This window comes from Pan paniscus, chromosome 19 (assembly GCF_029289425.2).
Source record: "Pan paniscus chromosome 19, NHGRI_mPanPan1-v2.0_pri, whole genome shotgun sequence".
Lineage (NCBI taxonomy): Eukaryota > Metazoa > Chordata > Mammalia > Primates > Hominidae > Pan > Pan paniscus.
This window is the reverse complement of record NC_073268.2, coordinates 12847123-12867353: the sequence shown is the minus strand read 5'-3', so window position 1 is coordinate 12867353 and position 20231 is coordinate 12847123. Positions and strand designations below refer to the sequence as shown.

Sequence of the window (20231 nt, the reverse complement as noted above, 5' to 3'; positions counted from 1 at the left end):
TTTTGAGACAGAATCTCGCTTTGTCACCCAGGCTGGAGTGCAGTGGCACGATCTTGGCTCACTGCAACCTCTGCCTCCTGGGTTCAAGCGATTCTCCTGCCTCAGCCTCCGAGTAGCTGGGACTACAGGCTCATGCCACCATGCCCGGCTAATTTTTTTGTATTTTTAGTAGAGATGGAATTTCACCGTGTTAGCCAGGCTGCTCTTGATCTCCTGACCTCGTGATCTGCCTGCCTCAGCCTCCCAAAGTGCTGGGATTACAGGTGTGAGCCACTGCGCCCGGCTGAGCTTTTCTGATTATATTATCGTTACCACTAACCCAACCCTCAAAAACTGGACATGGGGCTTGCAAAGATAGACAGATTGAATATAAACTAATAAAGCCAGCACAAGCCACAAAAAAGGAAATGGCAGACCTGATGCTTCTTCTCTTCATAAGAGAAGTCCTTCATTAGCCACATTATAGGTAAAAACATGATCTCATCAGATCTGCCAAAAATCTGGCAAATGAGCAAGAGGGAGTGAGAGAAATGATCAAAAAGAGTGTTTGCAATACATTTGTACATCCCTTATCACTAACAATGCCTTTCACCTTCAGTATATAGTCTGTCCTGAGAAAAATAATAATAGTGGTATGAGTAATTATAAACAAATAATTGGAACAGTTGGCAGCGTGTGCTCAAAAATGTTTTGTTGTTAGTGGTAAAATCACCTAACTCAGGAGATCATTCCAATGCCTGCAAATTTCTTAATGAATCCAGGACTATTTTTTAAGACATTTTTTATTTTTTGAGATAGGGTCTCACTCTGTTGCCCAGGCTGGAGTGCAGCAACTTGATCGTAGTTCACTGCAGCCTCCAACTCCTGGGCTCAAGTGATCCTCCCACCTTAGCCTCCTGAGCAGCTGGGACTACAGGTGCATGCCACCACACTCAGCTAATTAAAAAAAAAAATAGAGACAAGGTCTCAAAATCCTAGGCTCAAGCAATCCTCCTGCCTTGGCCTCCCAAAGTGCCCAAACTATTCTTGACCCCCTGGCACAATGTGTGACCCACAGTAGATCCTTAATTAATATTTGTTCAGGCCGGGCGCGGTGGCGGGCACCTGTAATCCCAGCACTTTGGGAGGCCAAGGTGGGCAGATCACCTGAGGTCAAGAGTTCGAGATCAACCTGGTCAACATGGTGAAACCCCATCTCTACTAAAAATGCAAGAATTAGCTAGGCGTGGTGGCGGGCACCTGTAATCCCAGCACTTTGGGAGGCCAAGGTGGGCAGATCACCTGAGGTCAAGAGTTCGAGATCAACCTGGTCAACATGGTGAAACCCCATCTCTACTAAAAATGCAAGAATTAGCTAGGCGTGGTGGCGGGCACCTGTAATCCCAGCACTTTGGGAGGCCAAGGTGGGCAGATCACCTGAGGTCAAGAGTTCGAGATCAACCTGGTCAACATGGTGAAACCCCATCTCTACTAAAAATGCAAGAATTAGCTAGGCGTGGTGGCGGGCACCTGTAATCCCAGCACTTTGGGAGGCCAAGGTGGGCAGATCACCTGAGGTCAAGAGTTCGAGATCAACCTGGTCAACATGGTGAAACCCCATCTCTACTAAAAATGCAAGAATGAGCTAGGCGTGGTGGCGGGCACCTGTAATCCCAGCACTTTGGGAGGCCAAGGTGGGCAGATCACCTGAGGTCAAGAGTTCGAGATCAACCTGGTCAACATGGTGAAACCCCATCTCTACTAAAAATGCAAGAATGAGCTAGGCGTGGTGGCGGGCACCTGTAATCCCAGCTACTCAGAAGGCTGAGGCAGGAGAATCATTTGATCCCAGGAGGCGGGGGCTGCAGTGAGCTGAGATCACGCCATTGCGCTCCAGCCTGGGTAACAGGGCGAGACTTTGTCTCAATCAATCAATCAATCAGTCAATATTTGTTTGGTGAGTTAGTGAGTGAATGAAGGCATTCAAGGTTAGGAACTTGCCAGTATGCCCAGCCTTGCCTCACCTCATCCCGGCCCCCAATGCCATTTCACCCTAATTGCCCAATATCCAGACTGCTTACTGCTCCCTCAGGGTCTTCCCAGCCCATCTGTCCGACCCTGGCACACCTCTCTCAGCTTATTCCTACAACCCCTTTGGGACTTGAGTGTGAATGGAATCTTTTCTAACAAACCTTCCCTGACCCACCCTCTGCCAGATCTGGGCTGAAGACCCCTTTGGAGCCCTTTTCATATTGTTCGTAATTTTTAGTTTTATTTTTTGGGGCCCACTCCTTGAAGGCAGGATGTAGGTCTGCCACCAGAGTTTCTTTTTTTTTTTTTTTTGAGACAGAGTCTGGCTCTGTCCCCCAGGCTGGGGTGCAGTGGCACAATCTCGGCTCACTGCAACCTCCACCTCCCCGGTTCAAGCGATTCTCCTGCCTCAGCCTCCTGAGTAGCTGGGACTACAGGCATGCCCCACCACACCTGGCTAATTTTTGTATTTTCAGTACAGACGGGGTTTCACCATGTTGGTCAGTCTGGAGCCACCAGGGTTTCAATGAATATTTGCTGGATGAATAAATAAATGGAAGAAAGAATGAAACAGTTGGCTTGGGCATGGTATTCAGGCACAAGTTTACTATTATTATGTCAATCAAAGGCTCGCAGATTCCTCATTAGGTAGAATAAAGTTTACAGGAACCCATCCCTTACTGATGTTAGTCATTTTTCAAGGCTCTAAACTTTGCCTCTGGCCTTGGTTTTGGCACCCATCTTTCTCTGGACCAAGCTGTCTCCTACCACACACCCCTCTCCTCCCTTCCCCTTCTCTCTGTCATCAGATTGCAAGCTTGTACCCTGAGGGCTGTCTCAGGCAGCAAGGATCTGGATCTACAGGCTTGGTGAAGGCACAATTCCTAGTCTCTTGCCTTGAGCACACACAGGAAGTCAGCCACCCAGCCACAGTTATATTTAGATTCCTGTCACCTGATGGGGTCATCTGTTAATCAGGGCATAGTGGTAGGTGCAGCATTTTGGGAGTAAACTGAGGTAGGACCAAGGTAGAGAGGAAGTGAGCAGAAAAGTCAGGTACTGACTCCAGGCTCTTTGGCAGGATGAATATTCATGGCTTACATTACACCTAGAGAGATAGAAGGCAGACCAAAGGAGGAACTTGACTTGAGAGAGAAAACAGTTCTTGGCTTGGGCAGGGTAACGGTGGTGCCCCTGAGAGCAGCAGGAAGAGCTGGCCCCTTGGGGCCTCTTGCAGTCCTGAAGGCCAGTTGGGTGCAGGAGCAGGAGCACGGGCCCCTTTGCTGAGTGAGCGGGGCCGAGTGAGTGGTTTTTTTCCATAAGCAGGAATACCCAGCTGCGGTCAGCAGAAAGAGCTGTGGTCACAGGACCCCGTACACAGGGGAGAAACCAGAAAGAAGCAGACATAGCAGGAATTTTTTTTCAAGCTTCCAAGAGCCTTCTCTGCCCTCGATTTGGTTTATCAAATGACTGCTTTGGGAGCTGGGGGACGGGCCCTAAATTGTCATGGATCCAGTTGCTTCTCCCTCCTTTTCTTTTTCTAACCTCGCCTTCATTTCCGAATGACCCCCTTTTATTTCTAGAATCCACCCCCACCACTATAGTAGGTTCCTTGCAAGGAGCTCCTGCCCACACTCCTTTCTTTGGCGTCCAATCCATTCCAGATCCTGCTGACAGTGTTGGCTTCCCACAACCCACTCCCTTCTGAAATGCTCGGGTGCTGGCCCATCACCAGGGGATCGTCTACACCCCTCCATCTGGCTTCTGACTTCTCCATGTTCTGAGTGACACTCACCCTTCCCAACCCCAGACTCACCTTTCTTTCTTTTTTTTTTTTTTTTTGACAGCTTTATTGAGTTATGATTGACATGAAATAAACCGCACCCATGGCCAGGCGAGGTGGCTCGTGCCTGTAATCCCAGCACTTTGGGAGGCTGAGGCGAGTGGATCACAAGGTCAGGAGATCGAGACCATCCTGGCTAACATGGTGAAACCCCGTCTCTACTAAAAATGCAAAAAATTAGCCGGGCGTGGTGGCACGCGTCTGTAATCCTAGCTACTCAGGAGGCTGAGGCAGGATAATTGCTTGAACCCAGGGGGCAGAGGTTGCAGTGAGCCGAGATCGCACCATTGCACTCCAGCCTGGGTGACAGAGCGAGACTCCATCTCAAAAAAAAAAAAAAAAATCAACTGACTATATATGTGCAGGTCTATTGCTTGACTTTCTTTTCTTTTTCACTGATCTATTTATGTATTACCTGCAACAATAACACATTGTTTTTATTACTGTAGCTTTATGAGAATTCTTGAATCAAGTAGTAAGTCCTCCAACTTATTCTGCTTCAAAGTTATTTTGGCTATTCTAGGTACTTTCTAAATAAATTTTAGAATCAGCTCATTCTACCAAACAAAGCCCACCAAGGTTTTGATTGGAACTGTGTTGATTTTGTAGATCAATCTGTGGAGAATTGAAATCTTACCAATATTGAGTCTTACGATCCATGAATATGATATAACTTTCATTTATTTTGATTTTCTTTATTTCTTTCTTAATTTTTTTTTTTTGACAGAGTCTCGCTCTGTCACCCAGGCTGGAGTGCAGTGGCATGATCTCAGCTCACTGCAACCTCCGCCTCCCAGGTTCAAGCAATTCTCCTGCCTCAGCCTCCCCAGTAGCTGGGATTTCAGGCAGGTGCCACCATACCCAGCTAATTTTTGTATTTTTAGTAGAGACGGATTTCACCATGTTGGCCAGGCTGGTCTCGAACTCTGACCTCAAATGGTCCACCGGACTTGGCCTCCCAAAGTGCTGGAATTACAGGTGTGAATCACAGCATCTGGCCCTTTTAGTACTTTTTAAATGTTGCTTTAGCATCTTCTGCATCACATTAACTCCCAACAAGAAGATTGCTGTCATTTTTATATTTGTTTTTTTCTCTGGCTGCTTTTATATCTTCTCTTCATTGCTGTTTGTAAGTAGCCTCATTAAGATGCACCTTGGGCGGGCCATGGTGACTCACGCCTGTAATCCCAGCACTTTGGGAGGCCGAGGCGGGCGGATCATGAGGTCAGGAGAGCGAGACCATCCTGGTTAACACGGTGAAACCCCGTCTCTACTAAAAAAATACAAAAAAATTAGCCGGGCATTGTGGTGGGCACCTGTAGTCCCAGCTACTCGGGAGGCTGAGGCAGGAGAATGGCGTGAACCTGGGAGGCAGAGCTTGCAGTGAGCCGAGATCGCACCACTGCACTCTAGCCTGCGTGACAGAGTGAGACTCCGTCTCAAAAAAAAAAAAAAAAAAGATGCACTTTGATTAGTGTTCTTCATGATTCTTGTGCTTTGGGTTCATTGAGCTTGCTGGGTGGGTGTATTATCTACGGGTGTATCATTCTCATCAAGTTAGGAAAAATTTTTCCCTTATTTCTTTAAATATATTTTTCTGTACCTCCTCCTTTTGGAAATGGAGTCTCGGTTATTGGAAACTCCAGTTACATGTACATTAGGCTTCTTGAAGTTATCCCACAGCTCATTGTTCATTTATTATCAGCCGTTGTTTTTCTCTGTATTTCACTTCAGATTACTTTCTTTTCTTTTTTTCTTTTTTCTTTCTCTTTTTTTTTTTTTTTTTTTTTTGAGAAGGAATTTCACTCTTGTTGCCCAGGCTGGAGTGCAGTGGTGTGATCTTGGCTCACCGCAACCTCCGCCTCCCAGGTTCAAGTGATTCTCCTGCCTCAGCCTCCTGAGTAGCTGGGATTACAGGCATGCACCACCACGCCCAGCTAATTTTGTATTTTTAGTAAAGACTGGGTTTCTCTATGTTGGCCAGGCTGGTCTCGAACTCCTGACCTCAGGTGATCCGCCTTCCTCGGCCTCCCAAAGTGCTGGGATTACAGGTGTGAGCCACCATGGCCCGCCCAGATAATTTCTATTACTGTGTCAAATTCATTAATCTGTGGTCTGCAGTGTGTAATCTGCTGCAAATTCCATTCAGTGTACTTTTCATCTCTAGAAGAGATAGATGATAGATACACTCATATATACATACATAGTCTATCAGTATCTATATATCTTCTATGTCTCTACATAACATGCTCTTGTCCACTAATCTCATCATCTCTGCTATTCCTGGGTCTGTTGCAATTGATTTTTCTCTTCATCGTGAAAGTATTTTTCAGATTTATTGAATACCTGGTAATTTTTCACTGAGGGATGTTATTTTAGATAAAATCAAAGCCTCTCTGAGGAGGGCAACATTAGGTTGGAAAATAAGAATAGTTGACCCTTGAACAACACAGGGGTTAGGGGTCCCAGCCCCGGGCGCAGTTGATATCCCACGTGTTATTGGTAAGGCTTCTGGTCAATAGTAGGCTTAACTGCTAATAGCCTGCTGTTGACCAGAAGCCTTACCAATAACATTAACAATCGATTCACACATTTTGTATGTTATATGTATTATATACTGTATTCTTACAGTAAAGTAAGATAGAGAAAAGAAAATGTTATTAAGAAAATCATAGGCCAGGTGCAGTGGCTCACACCTCTAATCCCAGCACTTTGGGAGGCTGAGGCAGGCAGATTACTTGAGGCCAGGAATTCGAGACCATCTGACCAACATGGCAAAACTCCATCTCTACCAAAAATACAAAAATTAGTCGAACATGGTGGTGGGCTCCTGTAACCCAAGCTATTTGGGAGGCAGAGGCAGGAGAATTGCTTGAACCTGGGAGGCAGAGGTTGCAGTGGGCAGAGATTGCACCACTGTACTCCAGCCTGAGCGACACAGCAAGATTCCGTCTCAAAAAAAAAAAAAAAAAAAAAAAAGGCCAGGTGCAATGGCTCATCATGCCTGTAATCCCAGCACTTAGCACTTTGGGAGGCCGAGGTGGGTGGATCACCTGAGGTCGGGAGTTCGAGACCAGCCTGACCAACATGGAGAAACCCCATCTCTACTAAAAATACAAAATTAGCCGGGTGCGGTGGCGCATGCCTGTAATCCCAGCTACTCAGGAGGCTGAGGCAGGAGAATCACTTGAACCCGGGAGGCAGAGGTTGCAGTCAGCTGAGATCACACCATTGCACTCCAGCCTGAGGCAACAAGAGCGAAACTCTCTCAAAAAAAAAAAAAAAAAAAGAAAGAAAGAAAGAAAAAGGAAAAAGAAAATCATAAAGAAGACAAATTATATTTACTATTCATGACATGAATATTTAAGAATATTTGTTTTATTTTTTTACATTTAAATTTTAACTAAAATCTGGAATTAGTTTTGATGTGTGAAATATGATTCCAATTTTACCAACGAATTTTTTTCCCCTTCCGCCAGCACCTGGCAACCATCATTCTACTTTCTCTTTGTATGAATTTGCCAATTTTAGGTACCTCAATATAAGTGGAATCATACAATTTTTTTTTTTTTAAAGACAGAATCTCGCTCTGTCACCCAGGCTGGAGCATAGTGGCACGATCTCAGCTCACTGCAACTTCTGCCTCCCGGGTTCAAGTGATTCTCCTGCCTCAGACTCCTGAGTAACTGGGATTACAGGCATGCACCACCATGCCCAGCTAATTTTTGTATTTTTAGTAGAGACGGGGTTTCACCACGTTGACCAGGCTGGTCTCAAACTCCTGACCTCAAGTGATCTGCCTGCTTCGGCCTCCCAAAGTGTTGGGATTACAGGCGTGAGCCACCATGCTCAGGCACAATGTTTATTTTTTATGTCTGGCTTGCTTCACTTTAGCATCGCATCCTCCAGATTCATTCCTGGTGTAGCATGTACAAGAATTTCCTCTCTTATTAAGGCTGAATAATATTCCACTGTATTTTTTTCTTTTAATTGAGATGGAATCTCACTCTGTCACCCAGGCTGGAGTGCAGTGGTGCGATCTCGGCTCACCGCAAGCTCTGCCTCCTGGGTTCAAGCCATTCTCCTGCCTCGGCCTCCCAAGTAGCTGGAATTACAGGCGCCCACCACCAAGCCAGGCTAATTTTTGTATTTTTAGTAGAGACGAGGTTTCACCATGTTGACCAGGCTGGTCTGAAACTCCTGACCTCAGGTGATCCACCTGCCTCGGCTTCCCAAAGTGCTGGGATTACAGGTGTGAGCCACCACGCTGGGCCTCCATTGTATTTCTATAACCACATTTTGTGTCTCCATTCATTCATTGGTGGATACTTGGGTTGCTTCCACATTTTGGCTACTGTGAATAACACTGCTATGAACATGGATGTACAAATATCTCTTTGAGCTCCTGCTTTCAATTCTTTGGAGTACGGACCCAGAAGTGGAATTGCTGCTGGATCACATGGAATCTTAATTTTTGAGGAACTTTCAAACTGTTTTCCATAGCAGTTGTGCCATCTTACATGCCCACCAAGAGTGCACAGGCAGATTCTTTGTCTCTGTCTCTCTCTCTGTCTCTCTCTCTCCTCTCTCTCTCTCTCTCTCTCTGTGTGTGTGTGTGTGTATGTCTAGTAGCCATCATAATGGGTGTGAGATGCGGGTATAAGGGCTTCTTGTCTGGTTTAACAATTAGCCGATGAAGGGATGATGGTCGCCATCTGGTGGTAGAAGTGAGAATGTTTCCAACCTTTTGGCAATTTATAATTTCTACTGAGCATCCCAGGACGAGTCTGGATGAAGGTAGAGGCAGGGTTTGGCAGCACCAGCCAGGCTGTAACTTTCTGAAACTCTCTTCAGTTCAGTGGGCACTGAAGTGTGTACTTTTTTTTTTTTTTTTTTTTGAGACGGAGTCTCGCTCTGTCCCCCGGGCTGGAGTGCAGTGGTGCGATTTCGGCTCACTGCAAACTCCGCCTCCCGGATTCAAGCCATTCTCTTGCCTCAGCCTCCCGAGTAGTTGGGATTACAGATGCGCGCCTCCACGCCCAGCTAATTTTTGTATTTTTTTTAGTAGAGACAGGGTTTCACCATATTGGCCAGGCTGGTCTTGAACTCCTGACCTCGTGATCCACCCGCCTCGGCCTCCCGAAGTGCTGGGATTACAGGCGTGAGCCACCGCGCCCGATTGAAGTGGGTTCTTCTCCCCACTCAGCTTTGGGAGTGACAGGGCAGAGACCGTGGGCAGAGCTCCCCACACCTTTGTTCGTGAGGGCTCCAGGATGCCCCCACGCAGCTGGAATTCCCTCACAGACTCCCCAGAGTCCTTCTTTAGGGAATCCCTGGGACTCCTTTGAGGTAACCTTGTCTTTTCCGGTTCAGTTCTGGAATGCAAAGGCCTCCCTGGCCTGGAGAATATCAAAGGCTGCTCCCGCTCTACGGGGGCCCTGCCTTGTGGCTTTGAGAGGCTTCCTGCCCACAGAATCTCTGGGATCCAGCCTTGCTTTCTGCCTCCTCCCTTCCTGGCTGTCCCTGACGCAAGCCCTGAGATCTCTCACATCAAAGAGGTTCATTGCCAAATTCAGCAGGAAACCCAGGTTATAGGTAACAATCTAGCAGCGGAAGCTCTAGTATCTCTCAGAAATATGAGGGCTCTTGTTCTTGGTCTACAAACTGCTCCTGAAGCCCCTTTTCTCTCAGAAGTTCTACTGACCTGGCCAGGCAGGGTGGCTTATGGCTACAGTCCCAGCTATTGGGAGGCTATGGTGGGAGGCTCATTTGAGGCCAGGAGTTTGAGGCTGTAGTGAACCATGATCATGCCACTCCACAGCCTGGGCAACAGAGTGAGACCATCACAAAAAAAAAAAAAAAAAAAGGGTGTGAGCAGTGCCTCACACCTGTAATCCCAGCACTTTGGGAGGCAGGCAGATCACAAGGTCAGGAGATCGAGACCATCCTGGCCAATATGGTGAAACCCTGTCTCTACTAAAAATACAAAAATATTAGCCAGGCGTGGTGGCACACACCTGTAGTCCCAGCTACTTGGGAGGCTGAGGCTGGAGAATCGCTTGAACACAGGAGGCGGAGGTTGCAGTGAGCTGAGATCTCACCACTGCACTCTAGCCTGGGCGACAGGGTGAAACTCTGTCTGAAAAAAAAAAAAAGTTCTACTGACCTGCTTTTCTTTCGAATTTCTCAGCCTCAGCCATCTCTCATAGAGAGGAAAGTCTGTGTTTCGTCAGAAAGCTGTGCAGTATATAAACTCTAGGGCAGCATCGGGGACTGGTTTTGTGGCACCAGGGACTGATTTCATGGAAGACAATTTTTCCATGGAGCAGCAGAGTATGGTTTCAGGATCATTCAAGCTCATTATATTTATTGTGCCCTTTATTTCTATTATCATTACATTGTAATTATAATGAAATAATTATACAACTCACCGTAACGTAGCATCAGTGGGAGCCCTGAACTTGTTTTTCTTCAACTAGACAGTCCCATCTGGGGGTGATGGGAGACAGTGACAGATCATCAGGCATCAGATTCTCATAAGGAGTGCGGAACCTAGATCCCTGGCATGCTCAGTCCACAATGGTGTTCTCACTCCTATCATAATCCAATGCCCCTGCTGATCTGACAGGAGGCGGATTTCAGGCAGTCATGCAAGAAGCTGTAAATACAAATGAGGCTTCGCTCACTCACCCAATACTCACCTCCTGCTATGCAGCCCAGTTCCTAACAGGCCCCGGACCCCTGTTCTAGAGGATCTATTTCTGGGTTATCTGATCTCAATTCTCTGTAAAGTATGGATGACTGATAGCAATGCAAAAATAATTCTTGTTTATAGAGGTGGATATTCTGTCCAGTCCTATAGAAGTTGCATTGATTTTCTTCCCCACCCCCTTTGTTAAAAAACAATTTGCTTACATTTGCTCGTCCTGTTACCCAAATGAACTTGGGTCTGCCTGCCTGACCCAGCAAAACTAAAACACTGGCATGAGGATTGCAGCCAGAGAAAGTGGGGCATTTATTGCAGGGTGCCAAGCGAGGAGAATCTGGCAGATCCTGCTTAAGACCTGAACTTTCTGATGGCTTACAGACAAAGGTGTTTATTTTTTATATTTATTTATTTTTGAGGCAGGGTCTTGCTCTGTCACCCAGGCTGGAGTGCAGTGGCGTGATCTCGGCTCACTGCAACCTCCGCCTCCCGGGTTCAAGCGATTCTCCTGCCTCAACCTCCCAAGTAGCTGGGATTATAGGCATGCGCCACCACACCTGGCTAATTTTTGTATTTTTAGTAGAGATGGTTTCATCATGTTGGCCAGGCTGGTCTTGAACTCCTGATCTCAGGTGATCCGCCCGCCTCAGCCTCCCAAAGTGCTGGGATTACAGGCGTGAGCCACCATGCCCGGCCAGGCAAGGGTTTTTAAAGGCAGAGAGGCAGAGGTTACAGGCAAAGTTGTAAATCAATACATACAGGCTATATATTGATTTTACCTAAAAAGGAGGGACATCTCAAAGGGAGGGAGACCACAGGTCATAGGTAGGTTCAAAGATTTTCTGATTTGCAATTGGTTCAGGAGGCGAAGCTTTGTCTAAAAATTTGAGGTCAGCAGAAAAGAATGTTAGCTCTGGCTCCTGGGCATGACTTCCTCTAGGCCCCTCAGGAAGAAATTTGGAACAAAGACCAGAAGTCAGAGTTCAGTTCTCAGCTGCCCTTATCTGAAGTCTACGGGCCAGCAGATCCATTTGGTGGGTGTCCGGATTTCTGAAAAACAACTCAGGGACATGGGTAACAAAATATCTCCTCACTCTAACTTCCTCGGCTATTTTTTGTTAGTGTTTTGTTTTGTTTTGTTTTGTTTTTTGTTTTTGAGACAGAGTCTCGCCCTGTCATCCAGGCTGGACTGCAATGGTGCAATCTTGGCTCACTTCAACCTCCGCCTCCCAGGTTCAAGCAATTCTCCTGCCTCAGCCTCCCAAGTAGCTGGGATCACAGGCACCCACCACCACACCCAGCTAACTTTTTTTGTATTTTTAGTAGAGACATGGTTTCCCTGTGTTGGCCAGGCTGGCTTGAACTCCTGAACTCAGGTGATCCTCCTTCTTTGGCCTTCCAAAATGCTAGGATTACAGGTGTGAGCCACCGCGCCTGGCCTTGGCTATTGTTTTAAGCTACTATTACCTTCTTGCTTATCAAGTTACTCATTTACTTCTCAGGGCTAGCTAGGTGCCTGGAATTTTCTTTGAAGGAACTCAAGATTTTCCTTTATTTCCATGCTTAAAAGGGCTCTCAGGCCCCTAAAACGGGTCCCTGCTCTATCTCAATTTGTTTCAATAACCTTGATTTATAAATGTTATCTGGTCTTTGGATTTTCTTTTAAACCTCTTATAACATTGGCCTTCTTTTTTTCTTTTTTTTTTTTTTTCGGACAGGATCTCCCTCTGTTGCCCAGGCTGCAGTGGCTTTCTTCCCTCATTGATTAATAAGTGGAATAAAAATTTTTTTTTTGAGACAAAGTCTTGCTCTGTTGCCCAGGCTAGAGCACAGTGGCTCGGTCTCGGCTCACTGCAACCTCTGCCTCCCAGGTTCAAGTGATCCTCCTGCCTCAGCCTCCTGAGCAGCTGGGATTACAGGTGCCCACCACCACGTCTAGCTAATTTTTGTATTTTTAGTAGAGACAAGGTTTCACCATCTTGGCCAGGCTGGTGTTCATTTTTATATCTTCATGAGATTCATAGTTTTATCTTTTATTTAAAATTATCTTTTTTTGTTGTTGTTTTTGTTTCTGAGACAGAGTTTCGCCCTTGTTGCCAAGGCTAGAATGCAGTGGTGCAATCTCAGCTCACTGCAACCTCCACCTCCCAGGTTCAAGCAATTCTCTTGCCTCAACCTCTCGAGTAGCTGGGATTACACGTGCCCACCACCACGCCTGGCTCACTTTTGTATTTTTAGTAGAGACAGAGTTTTACCATGTTGTCCAGGCTGGTCTCGAACTCCTGATCTCAGGTGATCCACCCGCCTCAGCCTCCCTAAGTGCTGAGATTACAGGCGTGAGCCACCATGCCTGGCCTACTTTGGCTTTTTTCTTTTTTTTCTTTAGACGGAGTTTTCGCTCTTGTTGCCCAGGGTGGAGTACAATGGCGCGATCTCGGCTCACCGCAACCTCCGCTTCCCAGGTTCAAACGATTCTCCTGCCTCAGCCTTCCCGAGTAGCTGGGATTACAGGCATGCGCCACCCTGCCTGGCTAATTTTGTATTTTTAGTAGAGACGGGGTTTCTCTATGTTGGTCAGGCTGGTCTTGAACTCCCGACCTCAGGTGATCCACCCGCCTCCGCCTCCCAAAATGCTGGGATTACAGGCATGAGCCACCGCGCCTGGCCTACTTTAGCCTTTTTCAAGAAAGAATTGCTACCAGGGGCAGGAGAGAGTGGACAATGGTTATAGTGTTTCACTTTAGGAAGATGAAAAAGTTCTGGGCTGGGCGCGGTGGCTCATGCCTGTAATCCCAGGACTTTGGGAGGCCAAGGCAGGTGGATCAGGAGGTCAGGAGTTGGAGACCAGCCTGGCCAACACAGTGAAACCCCATCTCTACTAAAAATACAAATGGCTGGGCATGGCGGTGGGGACCTTTAGTCCCAGCTACTCGGAAGGCCGAGGCAGGAGAATCGCTTGAATCCGGGAGGCAGAGGTTGCGGTGAGCCGAGATCGCACCATTGCACTCCAGCCTGGGCAACAAGAGCGAAACTCCGTCTCAAAAAAAAAATTAAAAAAAAAAAAAAGATTAAAATAAGCCTTATGGTACATACATTTTACCATGTTTTTTTTTTTAAAGAAAACGATTTGCTAATTTTGTCATGAGCGGTACAAGGTTACAGATAACCAGGTCCATGTGTGTTTGTGTCCTTCCACAGTGTCACGCTTTTATTCATGCTACTTAAATCACAAAAGCCACAGGCTACGTGGAGTTCCCAAGGAGGCAATTCTCCTTAGTAGTTCCCATCACTCAGTAGTCAGCTGCGGGCACGGGCACGCAGGCTCCAGCCAGTCCACAATAATTAAGTCAATGCTGCAAACCGTACAGAATAACATACTTAATTGATATATAAGTGTTACGTAGTAAACATCCCACAACAAACAAAGTAACATTTAACATCAAGAGGAAAAAGAGGAGAAAGGGTTAAGGAACCAGTCCAGGGGGAGCAGGAAGACCAAAGGAGTCCTGGTCTGGTGGTCTGGTGGTCTCTGGGCCCCGTTAGATCTTGCAAGGAGGAGTCTTTAATGTGGCCGAGCTTTTGGGGGTCAAATGCTGAGTTGTTTTGGTTTGTTTGTTTTTTGAGACGGAGTTTCACTCTTGTTGCCCAGGCTGGAGTGCAATGGCGTGATCTTGGCTCACCGCAACCTCCGCCTCCCAAGTTCAAGTGATTCTTCTGCCTCAGCCTCCCGAGTAGCTGGGATTGCAGGCACACACCACCACACCCAGCTAATTTTTGTATTTTTAGTAGAGACGGGGTTTCACCGTGTTGGCCAGGCTGGTTTCAAACTCCCAGCCTCAGGTGATCTGCCCGCCTCGGCCTCCCAAAATGCTGGGATTACAGGCATGAGCCACCACGCCCAGCCAAATGCTGAGTTCTTATCATGAGTGATGATGATGAGTTATGGCTATTTCAAGCTGCTAGAGGCCTGCTTTTTTTTCTTTTTCTTTTTCTTTTTTTTTTTGAGATGGAGTCTTGCTCTGTCACCCAGGCTGGAGTGCAGTGGCATGATCTTGGCTCACTGCAACCTCCGCTTCCCGGGTTCAAGCAATTCTCCTGCCTCAGCCTCCCAAGTAGCTGGAACTACAGGCGAACGCCACCATGCCCGGCTAATTTTTGTATTTTTAGTAGAGATGGGGTTTCACTATGTTGGTCAGGCTGGTCTCCAACTCCTGACCTTGTGATCCACCTGCCTCGGCCTCCCAGAGTGCTAGGATTACAGGCATGAGCCATTGCACCCAGCCAGCCAAGGCCTGATGTTTTATAGTTACAGAGTCCTCTGATGAGAACTGATGGTGGAAGAGTGTGCTTGTTTGTATCTTTATCTGGTTGGATGCAGTCTTTTTTTTTTTTTTAATTTGTTTCTTAAGCAAAACATCTTATCCTAATTGGCAAAGTGCTCTATGAAATATAAAATGGAGTATTTTTCTAAGATGGAGTTAGTTACGTCAAGGGTGTTCTATACAAGTTTGAATACTTTTCTGGTGGGTTCCCATGGGGAAAGCCAAAATTAGTCAAGATTTCACAGGTTCTCAGAGCCTGAACCTTTTTTAGTATGTGTGATTTTTAAAAATAGACCTTCTTCCTCCTACCCCACCCCCTCAGTTCTCAACCAAACAACAAACAATGACTGTGACCTCACCATTGATAAGGTTTCAAGGACCAGAATAGAGGAGATGGAAGGAGACTTGCTATTGTTGTGTAAGGATTGTTTTGGTAGCAAATGGTGGCAGCCTTCCTGGAACTGGCTTAGACATAAACAAAAAAGTACTGAGGCCGGGCATGGTGGCTCACACCTGTAATCCCAGCGCTTTGAGAGGCCGAGGCAAGCGGATCACCTGAGGTCAGGAGTTCGAGACCAGCCTGGCCAACATGGTGATATCCTGTCTCTACTAAAAACTACAAAAATTAGCCAGGCGTGGTGGCTCACACCTGTAGTCCCAGATACTTGGGAGGCTGAGGCAGGAGAATCGCTTGAACCCGGGATGGGGAGGTTGCAGTGAGCCAAGATTGCACCACTGCACTCCAGCCTGGGCAACAGAGTGAGCCTCTGTCTCAAAAAAAAAAAAAGTACTGGGAGGATCCTGCAGGTGTTGAAGGGTGTATTCACTTCCTGTTTCTGCTGTAGCAAAATATCACACGTTTGATATTCTCTTACAGATCTGGAGGTGCTAAAGTTCAGCAGTCTGAAATGTATTGGCAGGCAGGTTCTTTCTGCAGGCTCTGGGGAAGAACCTATTTCCCTGCCTTCTTCACCTCCTAGAGGCCACCTGCATTCCCATGTGGCAGTGGGGAATGAAAACAGGAAAGTGGCAGCTCTGACCGAAAGCAATGTGATTGATAAAGAGGGTGGGCACTGGGGGGACATTTCCTCAAAAGAAAGGATTGCTATTCACCGAAGAGGGAGTGAAGTCCTGGGAAGGCAAGATAACACGTGTGCACTCAGCTGTGATAGAGAGGCCGACCAGGTACGCTGTTTGCAGCAAAATGGGCGTTATGCTTTGCCCCTGGAGGCGTGGAAGTGGGGCAAGAGGGTAGAGAAAAAGTTGTTCCAGCCACTACGGATGTGTAACAAGTTACTGCAAATCTTGTTGACTTAAAATAGCCACTTGGTTTGCTCATGATTTTGTGGGCCAGGAATTTAGACAGGACTGAGCCTGGCAGGTCTCACTCAGTGTTTCCCTAGCAGCTGCTCAGATGTCATCTGAAGGCCCCACAGGGCTGGACGTCCAAGATGGCTCACTCACATGGCTGGCACGGGTTGTGTCCTGGTAGCTCAGCTGGGGCTGCCAACCCAGGGCTCTGCATGGCTTCTCCAGCATGGCAGGGTCTCAGAGTAGCTGGACTTCTTATGTGGTGGCTGGCTTCCCCCTCCCACTGAGTGGGAATCTTAAGAGGACGAACTGGAAACTTCATAATTTTTTTTTTTTCTTTGAGATGGAGTCTCACTCTGTTGCCCAGGCTGGAGTGCAGTGGCCTGATCTCGGCTCACTGAAACCTCCACCCCCTGGCTTCAAGTGATTCCCCTGCCTCAGCCTCCCGAGTAGCTGGGATTACAGGTGCCCGCCACAGCGCCCGGCTAATTTTTGTATTTTTAGTAGAGACAGTGTTTCACCATCTTGGCTGTTACACGCCTCCGTATAAGAGACCACCTGAGCAGGCTTAGTGGAGCAACAAGGCTGTTTATTCACTTGGGTGCAAGTGGGCCGAGTCAGAGAAAGGAGTCAGCGAAGGGTGGTGGGAGTGGAACTGGTTCTATAGGTTTGGGGTAGGTAGTGGAAAGTTACAGTTAGGGGCAGTTTTTTTGGGCAGGGGAAGAATGTTACAAGGTGCATAGTCACAAGGTGGGGGAAGTCACAAGGCACGATATCACAAGGTGGATGGATTAGTTGGGGAAGGGCAGGAACATATCACAAGGTGGATGGATTAGTTAGGGTAGGGAAGGAACATATCACAAAGTGGATGGATTAGTTAGGGTAGGGCAGGAACATGTCACAGTGGTGGATGGATTAGTTAGGGTAGGGCAGGAACATATCACAAGGTGGATGGATTAGTTAGGGTAGGGCAGGAACATATCACAAGGTGGACTGTTGCGAGGTCGGTTAATCATTAAGGCAGGAACTAGCTGTTCCGTCTTCTTTAGTGGTTCTCCTGTTGCTCCAGGCTTTGTGACTCCAGGAGGCCTGTAACATGTGGGTCACAGGGGTCACAATGGCTCGACCATGGTGTAGCCCATTCAGAGGACCTTCCATTGGCCAGGTTGGTCTTGAACTCGTGACCTCATGATCCACCCGCCTCGGCCTCCCAAAGTGCTGGAATTACAGGCGTGAGCCACCACGCCCCGCCCAAAGCTGCATAATTTTTTATCCTCAAAAGTTAAGCAGCTTTCCTTCCCCTACAGTCTGTGTTATAAGTGAGTCACTAACGTCAGCCCACTTTTGAGTAGAGGGGACATAGATTCCCACGGCTCAATGGGAGGAGTGTCAAAAAAATGTATGAGCATATTTTAAAACCATTGCAAAGTATGTCATGGGGAGAGTGTCCAGAGGAGAGATGACTGAGTTGGGTTAAATTGCCAGGCCAGGCACAGTGGCTCATGTCTGTAATCCCAGCATTTCGGGAGGCCGAGGCGGTAAAATCTCTTGAGGCCAGGAGTTTGAGACCAGCTTGGTAAACATAGCGAGACCCCCATCTCTACAAAAAATTTAAAAATTAGCCAGGTGTGGTGGTGCATGCCTATGGTCCCAGCTACTTGGGAGGCTTAGGTGAGAGGATCGCTTGAGCCCAGGAGTTCGAGGCTGCGTTGGGCCACGACTGCACCACTGCACTCCAGCCTGAGTGACAGGGTGAGACCGTCTCAAAAATAAATGAATAAATAAATTGCCAGGCCACAGAAAATGCTTAAGTATTACAACTGGTAAATCATAAGAGTTATGGTTGATGTGGCTCCCAGTCAGTTGAGTGGTAATGGGGCTGGTGGACTCATGTTTGGGAACGAAGAAGAGAGAAGGTTCAAGAGTGAGAACTGAAATCACTGCTGTCTCTCCATCCCTGTCCCAGGGGAAAATCCATTGCCCAGCCATTACCAACTCCTTGAGACTGCCTGCATTTCTTGGCTCGAGACCCCTTCTTCGGATCTCCCCAGTCTCTTGCCTCTGCCAGCACATCCCCTGCCACTGACCCTGACTCTCCTGTATCCCTTTCAGAAGGATCTTGTGATTACATGGGGTCCATGTCGATAATCCTGCATGACTTCCCCACTTCAAAATCCTTAGTCATATCTGCAAAATCCCTTTCACCATCTAAAATAACATACTCATGGGTTCTGGGGTTTAGGGGCCCAATGCTCCTAGTACCTATCATGGGAATCTTTTACCTCCAGAAACGGGGAGAAGTGGGCAGGGACTCCCTTCATACACAAGACACGGCTGCCTCCTGCCACACCCCCAAATACTTATACACTTGCCTTTTTACATCTGAGCTGGAACGACCCCACCTCAATGTCACGGGGCCAGGGTGGGAGACAGAGGAGCTACAACATCTGCTTGGCTATTGTTAGGGACAAACAAAGCAGCCACGGTCGCTTAGTGATGACTTCTGGTTCCACCTGAGTGCTTTGGCCACCCATATGCTCTCAGAGCTCTTTAAAGATGAGTTCTTGTGCCCGGAGTGGTGGCTGACGCCTGTAATCCCAGGACTTTGGGAGGCTGAGGTGGACAGATCACCTGATGTTGGGAGTTCAAGACCAGCCGCCTAACCAACATGGAGAAACCCCATCTCTACTAAAAGAACGAAATTAGCAGGGCATGGTGGTGCATGCCTGTAATCCCAGCTACTCTGGAGGCTGAGGCAGGAGAATTGCTTGAACCCAGGAGGCGGAGGTTGCAGTGAGCCAAGATTGCGCCATTGCACTCCAGTCTGGGCAATAAGGGCGAAACTCTGTCTCAAAAACAAAAACAAAAACAAACAAAAAAACCCCACCTTTTTAAAAACTGCAATAAAATCTATTAATGTTCTAATTATATGTTGTATCTTATGATTTCTTTCTTCAGTTTTTTTCTCATGATGGGGATTAATTGACACTTGTGAGTGGCACAAAGAATAACACCTCATTTTACACATGACTTAGATGACTGAGTGAGAAGAAACAAAACGGCAGAAGCTGGGTGCCACCCGGATGTTGACAAAAAGTTTGAGTCATGAGATGAGGGGTGGACTGGAATCCCTTCTGAGTGTCCTCTAGCCTGATGGTCTCTGTAGCTTTAAGAGGTGAACATCTTGTGTGTCCAGCCATCCCTATAGGGAGGTCAGAGGGACCAGAATCCTGAGGAGAAAGCACCACAGGTGACCACTAGAGGGTGCCCTTCATTCTCCTTGACGCCCTCTGGTCCAGCCGCTAATCTAGGGCTCTCAGGGACCTCTTTAGTTGCCCAGACCAGCAGGTGGCATTTCAGATGTGCAGAAAGAACACAACCACCCCAACTTCCTGCCCTCCTCTTGTGGTGGAAAGACAAATGGTGGAGTCGGGGAAGAATGTAGATAGCAAGGAAGTGGGTAGATCCAGATGCCGTGGTGTGTGTCCCTAAACTTTTGCTCTCAAGCCTCTGACTGCCCAACACATTCACTCTTGATCAGCCATGCAACCATCTCTTTCTCTCCAAATACTATGGCTGCTTTGTGTCTGTCCACATTCTGTCCATTTGGTGAGCTCCTACACATCCTTCAAGGCCCAGTTCAAATGCTACCACTCAGACCCTTTCTTCTCTCCCACTTTTGTGCTTCCACAGCACTAGCATTCATCACTTTGCATAGTAATAACTTATGTGCCTTCTGTCCTGTAGAACATGTGCTCTACCCATGAATGACTTGCCCAGTTCTGAGTCTCTACTTGTTGAGCACAGGGTCTGGCACAAATTGAAGGTCATTGTATTTAGCCTGCATCATATTATGGCTTCAACTTCCTCCTACACTTTGCGGGACTTTCTTGAGGGCAGATGGCAAAATCCCTGGAGCACTTTCATATTTGTCAATTGAATTCTTTCATTTTACAACAAGGAAACTGAGGCTCAGAGAAGGGAAGCATTCACAAAGAAAGTTGTTGTCAAACCGGGCCTGGAATTCTGATCACCTGAC

General features: G+C 47.3%; 1 long non-coding RNA gene across 1 annotated transcript in view; it reads right to left on the bottom strand.

Annotated features, from left to right (window-relative positions):
- Positions 1–1540: 1540 nt before the first annotated feature.
- LOC103784728 (uncharacterized) overlaps positions 1541–20231 on the bottom strand; it is a 63949-nt gene continuing 45258 nt past the window's right edge. The window contains exon 5 of the long non-coding RNA XR_004667091.3: positions 1541–17281. This is a non-coding gene — a long non-coding RNA (uncharacterized LOC103784728). The remainder of the gene's footprint in view (positions 17282–20231) is intronic.